The sequence below is a fragment of the Perna viridis genome, chromosome 12, assembly GCF_037379345.1.
Source record: "Perna viridis isolate PV_CMFRI_1.1 ecotype Kerala chromosome 12, ASM3737934v1, whole genome shotgun sequence".
Taxonomy (NCBI): domain Eukaryota; kingdom Metazoa; phylum Mollusca; class Bivalvia; order Mytilida; family Mytilidae; genus Perna; species Perna viridis.
In genome coordinates this window covers 33,432,224-33,445,501 of record NC_142456.1, presented here as the reverse complement: position 1 = coordinate 33,445,501, position 13,278 = coordinate 33,432,224, and positions in this window count along the sequence as shown.

The window sequence follows — 13,278 nt, the reverse complement described above, 5'->3', positions numbered from 1 at the left end:
TTATTTCTTGTACTTTGTTTAAGGAGGTAGACCTAGGGTAAGGAACGTAACTCATGAAATCAGTGATATATTTGTATCACATTCAATTTCACGAAAGTCTGTCAAGCTTTCATTTGAAACGGAATGAAATCAGTCCAAGTTACTTTGATGCTTACATGAGATTGATGTAAAATGCTGAATACAAACGTTTCAATGATTTTTAAGAACTGTGTCCCTTACCCTAGGTCTACTTCCTTAAATACTGTTTCAAAGTTACCAAAATGTTGCACCTGGTCGTGACGTATCACTGGCCTGATATGTAGCGATCAGCTTGTAAATTAAGGTCACTAACTACTAACTCTAAGTGAAAAAAAGAACCCGCTTTTCTCATGCAAGATTTGGAAATCTCAGACACCTTTGGGTAAGGTGTTATGTACCCTCGGTGTCTGAGATTTCCTTTCCTTTCTTCTTCCATTTTTGTTGTAGTTCTATGAAAGACAGCCCAGAAAACTGCTAGGTCCCGACCTTGATCAGATTGACCAAACAGATCATGTTCCCATGAAAAAATACAAGGAGCAGCGTGCTCAGTCGATTCGAATTGACCTTACTAGCGGCACTAGAAGATCATCGAGTCGTGGTCGCGGATCCAAGTCAGAGAAAATATCCCCCATTCGTCACCCATAAAAAATGGCCAAATTACTTCAATGGAATTGTCGAGGTTTAAAGGCTAATATTTTGGAATTAACTCTTTTTGTTCAGTCTATTTTACCAGTTGCATTATGTCTCCAGGAGACTCATTTAACAGAACCGGATCAAATTTCCGTGAAGGGATATATAATGTATAGTAAATTTGCTGCGGGTGGATCTACCATTTTTATTACGGAAAGAGTAATACATATTTCAGTTCCTTTAACCACCGATCTACAAGCAGTGGCCGTTCGGTTATCCCTTGATAAAATCATAACCGTTTGTTCCATTTACATTCCCCCAAATTCAATTTTGTGCAGAAATAAATTAGTTTATTTGGTTAAACAGTTGCCCAAACCATTTATTATTTTGGGTGACTTTAATGTTCATAGTTCTTTATGGGGAAGTAATCATACGAATGATAAAGGTAAAAAAGTTGAGGAAGTCCTTCAGCAAGAAGATTTGTGTATATTTAATGACGGATCTTCAACATTCCTTCATTAAGACAATGGATCGTATTCTTCTATTGATTTAAGCATTTGTGATCCTCTCGTACTTTCAGAGTTTACATGGCGAGTTCATGATGACTTGTGCGGAAGTGATAATTTCCCAATTATTTTGGAGCATTTATCGTCCAAAATAGAGGAACGTCAACCTCGTTTTAAACTTGAGAAAGCAGATTGGGCTTCTTTTGAAGCCCACTGTCTTGACGAATTATGATTAGAAACGATGAAGGATGTTGAAGATCCCATTTTATTATTTAATGAAAGACTGACATCAATTGCTAATAAAACAATACCTTAAACCTCGACAAATCCAAAAAGGTCTAGTAAACCATGGTTTACTGATGAGTGCGACAAAGCGATCGAAGAACGCAACAAGGTCCTTGTCGGTTTGACAAAAATCCTACACCAGCAAATCTATCAAACTTCCGAATATTTCGAGCAAAAGCTCCACGTACATGTAAACAAGCCAGACGAACCTCTTGGAAAAATTTTGATTCTAGTATTAAATCGCACATTCTCCTCAATAAAGTTTGGAATTTTATTAGAAAAGTAAAAGGAAAAAATCGAATTCTTCAGTGAAACACCTTAAAGTTGGTAATACCACTCTAACCACCGAAAAAGATATCGCCAATAAGCTAGCCGAAACTTTCATCTCCAACTAGCTACAAACCGGATTTTCAAAAAATTAAATCATCTGCAGAAAAGACAAAATTAAACTTCAAGTCAAATAATGCTGAATTCTACAACTCTCAATTTTCTATAGAGGAACTAAAATCGTCACTGGCTAAAGCCCACGATACAGCTAGTGGGCTAGATAATATTCACTATCAACTTTTGAAACATCCTCCTGATCAATCTCTACATACATTTCTTGCGGTAATGAACGAGGTATGGACTTCTGGTAACGTTCCGTCCATCTGGAAAACGGCTTCAATTGTCCCTATCCCAAAACCAGGAAAGGATCATACGGATCCTTCAAATTATCGCCCGATCGCATTGACAAGCGTCTGCAAGACAATGGAACGAATGGTCGATGATCGCCTTGTGTGGTTCCTCGAGAAGCACAACTTACCCACTTATATTCAGTGTGGTTTTAGGCAAGGCAGAAGTATTCTTGACCATTTAGTCCGGTTTGAAACGCTCATCAGAAATGCTTTTGCTAATTAGAAAAAGCCTATGACACGACCTGGAAATATGGTATTTTAAAAGATATGATTGATTGATTGATTGTTGTTGTTTATTGCCGTTTCGGCGACCAGGGCCATATCACGGCAAGAACATTTAATGCAAGTAAAATATTAAAATTAAGATCAAAGTCTCTTCATAAAATAATGAAATTAAAACAAGCAGCTATTTACATATAAAAAGGTACATAAAAGGTGAACCTAAGACATAAAATACATATAGAAACATAAATTCGATAAAACATTTAAAATATTGAAAAACTAAGGAAGGTATCCAATTTAGATTTTATTAAATAAACCGATGTCCCGCAAGAAATCGATGATGTTTTCAGATTAAACGGTCTTGAACAAATCAAACATATTGGCGCAGTCAAAATAATTTTGCCTGATGTTGGCAAAATCCATACAATCTAGAAGAACATGTTTGATAGAGAAAGGGCAATCACATGGGATACACTCAGGTGGAGGATCACCAACAAGCAAATGACCATTTGTAAATCTAGAATGTCCAATGCGGCATCTAGTCATGACCACTTGCTCTTTGCAATTGCCCGACCCGGATTGATGAACGCCTAGATCGGGTTTTATGGAATTGAGTTTGTTGTGTTCAAGACCGTCCCATCGGTCCTGCCACATCTTTAAAATATATTTCCTCATTAAAGGTTTAAAATCGGTGTATGGCAAACTAACGTCCTTTATTATTTCATTTAATGCCTTCTTGGCAACCCTGTCTACAACTGAATTCCCCTGAATACCAACATGACTGGGTACCCAGAGAAAAACAATCTCTATATCGAATTCCCGAAGTCGATGAATAAAATATAAAATTTGTAAGATAAGAGTGTTTTTCAGTTTGTGATTTTTAATTGCCAAAAGACAGCTCAAAGAGTCAGAACAAATAATAAACTGTGACAGATTAGATTGAGTAATCAATTTAAGTGCTAACAATATGGCTCGAGCTTCAGCTGTGAATATGGAAGCGCTTGATGGCAACGTTCAGTTACAGTTCTGTCACCATGGACAGCAGCACATGCAACGCTATCGCCATCTTTTGAGCCATCTGTATACACCGTCAAAAAATCTGGATAATTTGCTTTAATTTCAGAAAATTTTTGTTGTAAAAATAAAGGATTGGTATCGGACTTTTTATATTCATGCAGATCAAAAATGAAAGAAGGGTGTGGAAGCTCCCATGGAGGGCATTTCGAAGTAACAACAGGTGTCACTGCATTGGTCTCCAGATGAATTGAAACGAGGTTTTATTCGAATTCCAAAAAGAGGGGTTTTCCTTTCATGTTTTCGATAAATGTCGACATAAATAGGATTAATGACACAGTCGTAGGCAGGGCTATCTGGGTAGGCCATAAGTTTACTTACATATTGAAGACCTAATTTCAAACGTCTGTCTCCAAGGGAGGGTTCATTTGCCTCGGCATAAAGGCTCTCAATAGGAGAGGTTCTGAAGGCACCAAGGCAATGTCGCAACCCTTGGTGGTGAACAGCGTCTAAAATTTTAAGGTAAGATTTTTTGGCGGAACCATAAACAATAGATCCATAATCAAGTTTAGACCTAACCAAAGATCTATATAAATTTAATAAAATTGAGGTATCGGCACCCCAATCGGTACTGGACACCATTTTTAAAATATCTAGTACCTTAAGACACCTAGATTTAAGTAATTTGATATGGGGAAGAAAAGAAAGTTTACTATCAAAAAGTAATCCGAGAAATTTTGTTTCTTCTACTATTTTGATTTTATTACCATAAAGAAAGAGATCTGGGTCCGGATGCAGCTTTCGCTTTCGACAAAACTGCATACCAACAGTTTTAGATGTAGAAAACTTAAACCCATTCTCCAAAGCCCATTTCTCAATTCTTTTGAGGCAAAGTTGTAACTGCCTTTCAATATTACTCATATTTTGTCCCCTGTAGCAGATCAAAAAGTCGTCTACATACAAGGAACCGTCAATATTGTCCTTCAAAACTTGGGCTAAACTATTAATTTTAATACTGAAGAGAGTGACAGAAAGAATACTTCCTTGAGGAACTCCCATTTCCTGTTCCTTCTCCTAAGAAAAAGTCGAATTTACCCTCACATTAAAATGACGATCTGACAAAAAATTAGACAAGAACAGAGGAAGTCTTCCTTTCAACCCCATATCAAATATATCTTTTAAAATACCATATTTCCACGTCGTGTCATAGGCTTTTTCTAAATCGTAAAAGACCGACACAACATGTTCATTTTTAGCAAATGCATTTCTGATGAGCGTTTCAAACCGGACTAAATGGCCAAGAGTACTTCTGCCTTGCCTAAAACCACACTGAATATTAGTGAGTAAGTTGTGCTTCTCAAGGAACCACACAAGGCGATCATTGACCATTCGTTCCATTGTCTTGCAGACGCAGTTTGTCAATGCGATCGGTCGATAATTTGAAGGATCCGTATGATCTTTTCCTGGTTTTGGAATAGGGACTACTGAAGCCGTTTTCCAGATGGACGGAACGTTACCAGAAGTCCATATCTCGTTCATTAACGCAAGAAGTGTATGTAGAGGTGGATCAGGAAGATGTTTCAAAAGTTGATAGTGAATATTATCTAGCCCACTAGCTGTATCGTGGGCTTTAGCCAGTGACGATTTTAGTTCCTCTATAGAAAATTGAGAGTTGTAGGATTCAGCATTATTTGACTTGAAGTTTAATTTTGTCTTTTCTGCAGATGATTTAATTTTTTGAAAATCCGGTTTGTAGTTAGTTGAGGATGAATGTTTAGCGAACGTTTCGGCTAGCTTATTGGCGATATCTTTTTCGGTGGTTAGAGTGGTATTACCAACTTTAAGGTGTTTCACTGAAGAATTCGAATTTTTTCCTTTTACTTTTCTAATAAAATTCCATACTTTATTGAGGGGAGTGTGAGATTTAATACTAGAATCAAAATTTTTCCAAGAGGTTCGTCTGGCTTGTTTACATGTTCGTCGAGCTTTTGCTCGAAATATTCGGAAGTTTGACAGATTTGCTGGTGTAGGATTTTTGTCAAACCGGCGATGGGCCTTGTTGCGTTCTTCGATCGCTTTGTCGCACTCATCAGTAAACAATGGTTTACTAGACCTTTTTGGATTTGTCGAGGTTTTAGGTATTGTTTTATTAGCAATTGATGTCAGTCTTTCATTAAATAATAAAATGGGATCTTCAACATCCTTCATTGTTTCTAATCGTAATTCCAAGATAGTGGGCTTCAAATGAAGCCCAATCTGCTTTCTCAAGTTTAAAACGAGGTTGACGTTCCTCCGTTTTGGAGGATAAATGCTCCAAAATAATTGGGAAATTATCACTCCCGCACAAGTCATCATGAATTCGCCATGTAAACTCTGAAAGTACGAGAGGATCACAAATGCTTAAATCAATAGAAGAATACGATCCATTGCCTGAATGAAGGAACGTTGAAGATCCGTCATTAAATATGCACAAATCTTCTTGCTGAAGGAGCTCCTCAACTTTTTTACCTTCATCATTCGTATGATTACTTCCCCATAAAGGATTATGAGCATTAAAGTCACCCAAAATAATAAATGGTTTGGGCAACTGTTTAACCAAATCAACTAATTTATTTCTGCACAAAATTGAATTTGGGGGGAATGTAAATGGAACAAACGGTTATGGTTTTATCAAGGGATAACCGAACGGCTACTGCTTGTAGATCGGTAGTTAAAGGAACTGAACTATGTATTACTCTGTCCCTAATAAAAATGGTAGATCCACCAGCAGCTCGTTCATTTGCCCCAGCAAATGTACTATACATTGTATATCCTTTTACGGAAATTTGATCCGTTTCTTTTAAATGAGTCTCCTGGAGACATAATGCAACTTGTAAAATAGACTTAACAAGAAGAGTTAATTCCAAAATATTAGCCTTTAAACCTCGACAATTCCATTGAAGTAATTTGGCCATTTTTATGGGTGACGAATGGGGATATTTTCTCTGACTTGGATCCTCGATGACCTTCTAGTACGAGTGCCACCATTAAGGTCAATTCGAATTGACTGAGTGCGTTGCCCTTTGTATGTTTTCATGGCAACAGGATCTGCTTGGTCAATCTGATCAAGGTCGGGACCCAGCCAGTTTTCACCTGGACAAAGTCCAAGATCTGTTGTTTCCATGTCAGACTCGGAATCCGAGTCCGGCACCACAGGCGACACAATCTGTCGCCTAGACTTGGATTTCTCCAAGTCCTCCACACGGAAATTCCCCAACTTTTGGGGGGGGGGGTGGACATTCTTCTGTTGAGATTTGGAAGACGATGACTGTTGTGATGATGGAGATGATTTTGAAGATGATCCGGAATTTTGGTATGACTGAGTCTGGGAACATTGGTGAGATTTCTTAGCTCTGGCCTTTTTAATTTCCTCTAAACATTTTTTGGATGGTTTCATTATTTTGGTCGATACCTCAGTGGGCAGTTTGGCAAGACCATTGATATCCTCTTTCCAACTCATGATCGTCTGCACCTCAACAGTCGAGGACAGACAAGCACGCTTTGCAACACTAGCATAAGATGTTTTGCCAGATGCAAGAAAATTGTTACTTCTGGCGAGCTTCACTATATGAAATTTTGTGTTCAGTTTTTATCTTTAAATATCTTTTTCTTTCTTATAAAGAGGGCAATCTTTAGATGATGACATGTGAGCTTCCTCACAGTTTCTGCATTTCAGATCGTTTTTGTAGTCGATTCCCTCGTGTCCTTCTTCAGAGCATCGGAAACAAAACAGTTTTCCTCTACACTGGCCCTTTCCATGCCCAAACTTCTGGCATTTAAAACACCGAAGTGGGTTAGGAATATACAGACTGACAGCTGTCCTGTATGGACCAATGTAGACATGAGATGGCACTGAAGTGGAACTAAATGTTAACAGGATTGTTCTCATTGGTGTGGTTGCATCTGCACGTCGAGAAGTAAACCTTTTCATTGACTTAACGCTTTGTGATTTCAGTTCCTCACAGATCTCTTCATCAGTCAAAGCGTCGAGGTCTCGACCTCGGTAATTAAGGACACCCTGTGACTGATTTAGTGACTTGTGTGCAGATGAAACCACATCAAGGTCACCAATCCTGGTTAATTTTAACAAATTTGATGATTGGCCAGGTCTGAGGCATTCAATTAAAATTCCTGATCTTATTTTCTTTGTATCTTTAACATCACCAGCTACACCCTTGATTGTTTTCTGTATTAAAAAAGGAGAAAGGTCATTAACATTTTTGTCTTTATCTTTTGCAGAAATTACAATAAATCTTGGCCAGTTTTTATCACTTTCGTCAGAAGAATTGCAGACATCACTTTTTCGTTTTTTTGAATAAGAAACATTGGACTCCCCGTTGTTTTTGTCGCCATGTTAAGTTTTTATAAGTTTCATCGTCTCTGTTCCCCACCCGCCACCGAGTGCCAACACGGGCGATGCTAGGACTCTACGGATTTCCAGCAGATAGCATCAGGGATTCCAGAGACGACATACTCGACCCATGAGCCACCGCCTTCTTCATTTGCCATTTGTAAGCTTTTGAAAATCTTAGAAACATTGGATTAAACAAAATGCCATCAGTAAAGCAGGTGGACAAATGAAGGGCATGGCGTGACCAGCCGATTGATCGAACCGGGTCCATCTGATCTCCCGTTTAGATGACCTAAGAGCCGAGTGGCATATACAGCCGTATCCTCGATCATCCAGCCATCGATGACACTGGGGTTACGTCACGACTGGAGTCTAGATACGACCTTCATCCACTAGCACCTCCTCGCCCACCAATAACTCACGGGTTGCAACTCACGGCAAACAAGTAGGTGAACCCACTTTTTATTTTAAACAACGGGCCCACGGTCGATGTTCGGATCGCTTTAGTCTGGCCTCTAACCTTTGACCTTTCCAGCATGGGTAACCCTACCAGGAGAAAACACTCCAGCTGGCATAGCTCTTAAGATCACTGAGACACGCAAGCCCCCCTACCACGACAAGGATAGCGATCCACAGGGGGGTAAAATCTTCTAAGAGCTTATGTTGTAATGTTGTTATGAACTTGCCGAACTTGTGAAGTTCCCAACGACAAAGAATGGCAAATCATCTGTGTTTTTCGATTTTGTCGGTTTTTGTTTTTCATTACTGTATGGTAACTGGTAAATTATAGTTGAATAAAGTTAATGTGAAATATTTCTTGTTTTTTTATTAAATATTTTACGTAGATGTTCCGATGACTGTGTCATTATACACTACCGACCTATATTGGCGTTATATTTTCACCACCACGCAATAAAATTACTCCATTTTTAAATACCCTAAATGTGAAGTAATTGATTAACATATGTGTATTAGGATAGTGCTATCCTAAGACCCAACTTTTTCTCACTTAAGAGACAAAATAATTCCTATTTTAAGCTGTGCGAGATTTCCTTACCTCACCATCGGGTTGAGACAGAACACTAGTCCGAATTTCCTCTCACACTCAACCCTTCTCACGGTTCGGGACAGAACACGTGACATGTGATTGATTATTTCTTGTACTTTGTTTAAGGAGGTAGACCCAGGGTAAGGAACGTAACTCATGAAATCAGTGATATATTTGTATCACATTCAATTTCACGAAAGTCTGTCAAGCTTTCATTTGAAACGGAATGAAATCAGTCCAAGTTACTTTGATGCTTACATGAGATTGATGTAAAATGCTGAATACAAACGCTCCAATGATTTTTAAGAATTGTGTTCCTTACCCTAGGTCTACTTCCTTAAATACTGTTTCAAAGTAACCAAAATGTTGCACCTGGTCGTGATGTATCACTGGCCTGATATGTAGCGATCAGCTTGTAAATTAAGGTCACTAACTACTAACTCTAAGTGAAAAAAAGAACCCGCTTTTCTCATGCAAGATTTGGAAATCTCAGACACCTTTGGGTAAGGTGTTATGTACCCTCGTGTGAGATTTCCCTTCCTTTCTTCTTCCATTTTTGTTGTAGTTCTATGAAAGACAGCCCAGAAAACTGCTAGGTCCCGACCTTGATCAGATTGACCAAACAAATCCTGTTGCCCTGAAAAAATACAAGTGCTCAGTCAATTCGAAGTGACCTTACTAGCGGCACTAGAAGGTCATCGAGTCGTGGTCGCGGTTCCAAGTCAGAGAAAATATCCCCCATTCGTCACCCATAAAAATGGCCAAATTACTTCAATGGAATTGTCGAGGTTTAAAGGCTAATATTTTGGAATTAACTCTTTTCGTTCAGTCTATTTTACCAGTTGCATTATGTCTCCAGGAGACCGGATCAAATTTCCGTGAAGGGATATATAATGTATAGTAAATTTGCTGCGGGTGGATCTACCATTTTTATTAGGGAAAGAGTAGTACATAGTTCCTTTAACCACCGATCTACAAGCAGTGGCCGTTCGGTTATCCCTTGATAAAACCATAACCGTTTGTTCCATTTACATTCCCCCAAATTCAATTTTGTGCAGAAATAAATTAGTTTATTTGGTTAAACAGTTGCCCAAACCATTTATTATTTTGGGTGACTTAAATGTTCATAATTCTTTATCGGGAAGTAATCATACGAATGATAAAGGTAAAAAAGTTGAGGAGATCCTTCAGCAAGAAGATTTGTGTATATTTAATGACGGATCTTCAACATCCCTTCATTTAGGCAATGGATCGTATTCTTCTATTGATTTAAGCATTTGTGATCCTCTCGTACTTTCAGAGTTAACATGGCGAGTTCATGATGACTTGTGCGGAAGTGATAATCTCCCAATTATTTTGGAGCATTTATCGTCCAAAACAGAGGAACGTCAACCTCGTTTTAAACTTGAGAAAGCAGATTGGGCTTCTTTTGAAGCCCACTGTCTTGACGAATTATGATTAAAAACGATGAAGGATGTTGAAGATCCAATTTTATTATTTAATGAAAGACTGACATCAATTGCTAATAAAACAATACCTTAAACCTCGACAAATCCAAAAAGGTCTAGTAAACCATGGTTTACTGATGAGTGCGACAAAGCCATCGAAGAACGCAACAAGGCCCTTGTCGGTTTGAAAAAATCCTACACCAGCAAATTTGTCAAACTTCCGAATATTTCGAGCAAAAGTTCCACGTACATGTAAACAAGCCAGGCGAACCTCTTGGAAAAATTTTGATTCTAGTATTAAATCGCACATTTTTCTCAATAAAGTATGGAATTTTATTAGAAAAGTAAAAGGAAAAAATTCGAATTCTTCAGTGAAACACCTTAAAGTTGGTAATACCACTCTAACCACCGAAAAAGATATCGCCAATAAGCTAGCCGAAACTTTCAATTCCAACTAGCTACAAACCGGATTTTCAAAAAAATAAATCATCTGCAGAAAAGACAAAATTAAACTTCAAGTTAAATAATGCTGAATTCTACAACTCTCAATTTTCTATAGAGGAACCAAAATCGTCACTGGCTAAAGCCCGCGATACAGCTAGTGGGCTAGATAATATTCACTATCAACTTTTGAAACATCTTCCTGATCCATCTCTACATACATTTCTTGCGTTAATGAACGAGGTATGGACTTCTGGTAACGTTCCGTCCATCTGGAAAACGGCTTCAATTGTCCCTATCCCAAAACCAGGAAAGGATCATACGGATCCTTCGAATTATCGCCCGATCGCATTGACAAGCGTCTGCAAGACAATGGAACGAATGGTCGATGATCGCCTTGTGTGGTTTCTCGAGAAGCACAACTTACTCACTAATATTCAGTGTGGTTTTAGGCAATGCAGAAGTACTCTTGACCATTTAGTCCGGTTTGACACGCTCATCAGAAATGCATTTGCTAATTAGAAAAAGCCTATGACACGACCGGAAAATATGGTATTTAAAAAGATATAAAGGAAGACTTCCTGTTTTTTTTTTTTGTTTTTTTTTTTTTGTTTTTTTGTTTTTTTTTTTTTTGTTTTTTTTTTTTTTTTTGTCAGATCGTCATTTTAATGTAAGGGTAAATTCGACATTATCTGAAGAGAAGGAACAGGAAATGGGAGTTCCTCAGGGAAGTATTCTTTCTGTCACTTTCTTCAGTATTAAAATAAATGTTTGTTTGTTTGTTGGGGTTTAACGTCCGAGCAGCAATATTTCAGCTATATTCAGACAATGAACATGAAATGGATGACAAAATGAACATGAAATGAAAAAAAGGATGGGTCACAAGGATAATAGGGTCGACAAATTTTGATTGCCACTGGAAAAAGGGGGACGGGTAAGGTCGGGCAATTTAGCCTCCTGTGGCGGAGCGCAAAGGTTCCTACACCTATCGAATACCACAGCAGGGTTCTTTAACGTGCGAGGAACGTGGCATCTTTCCCAACACGGTGCACCACTATGGTTTGCGGTCAGGTTTTCCGTATTATAGCCTGACAACCCCAGCATGTAACACGCCAGGGGTACCCCATTCCACCACCTGGGGCACACATCCCAGTTGCTCTATGGGCAGAGCGCCTAGCCCCCGGCTAGGTTTCTGAGCATTATTTAGTCGCCTTTTACGACAAGCATAGCGCTGCTGCAGGCCTATTCTTTTGACACCCGGACCTGCACGGGACTGCAAGGTGGATGGAGGAACTTAGTCAATATGACATAGACATACAGCATAGGGCAGGGTCCAAGCATGCCAATGCAGATGCCCTGTCGAGAATGCCTTCCTCGCTCCCATGTCCAGAGTTCATACCAGATGCCCCCCTTGCCGGTTTGCCGTGCGGTGGGTGTAACTACTGTGCCAAAGCTCACCATAATTGGACAAGGTTCGCTGAAATAGACGTTGTTGTACCTCTTGGTAGAAATAAGCCTGAGAATGAGATATTTAGGGGCTCGGATTTAATTCAAGTGAAAAAGTTGTCGGTGGTACAATCCGGACAAGGGTGGTCCCTGGTGTCTCACCAAGGGAGGGAACCAGCCGTAAAGGTAACCAGTATTGTAACAGGGGAGGGGGGTGCCACAGAGACAATAGTTGAAGCTGGCGGGGAGCAAGTACCACACGAAAGGGTAGTTGAGTGTCAAAGTAGGGACTCTGACCTGAAGTGGGTACTGGCATGGCTGAAAGAAGGCATCCAACCTTCCGAAGCAGAATTGTTTGGGGCAGGCCTAGCAGCCAAGTATTATTGGATAAATAGGGAGGCCTTTGAGCTTCAGAGGGATGGGGTCTTAATGAAGACGAAGTTTGGAGACAAACCCACACTGTTAGTGGTGCCCACTGAGTTAAGGGATAGTAGATATCTCAGACTATTATCTTGTATGGACCCAAGTAGGGTATGTAAATATATTGTTCTGGTAACTCCTAGAGTGGAGAGTCAAGTGTTATTACAGTTGAACATCTGTACGTTTAGTTTTTACAAGGGGGAAAGTGGTCATATATTAAATAGTGGGAGGGGGTGGATTTAAAAATTATGAGGACATCTGTTTAGCCTCTGCAGGGCTGGGGAGGCTGCGGGGAACCAGGGGTGTTCACTATTTGGGGGCCCAGGGGCCATAGCTCTCCCTCCGTAAAAATGGGATATGGGGATTTTAACAAGCCCAAGGGGAACACGGGGTAAGGGGGGGGGGCTTTATAAAACGGAGAGGAGTGTAGTGGTCCGGGGTTAATGTTGCCCCAATAGGATGCAGCTTTGGGGAATCCCCGACACTGTTCCCGCCAAAAACCAACCCGCCGGAACGGGGCAGACAATATCGAGACCTAAAACTGTTAAGACGCTTATCCAGAGATCTAAATCCAGGTTTTTGTTTGTTTGTTTGTTGGAGTTTAACGTCCGAGCAGCAATATTACAGCTATATTCAGACGATGAACATGAAATTGATGATAAAATGAACATGAAATGATGAAATGAAAAAGGGATGCAAATTTTAAATCAACAGTCCAATGTACACTATATTA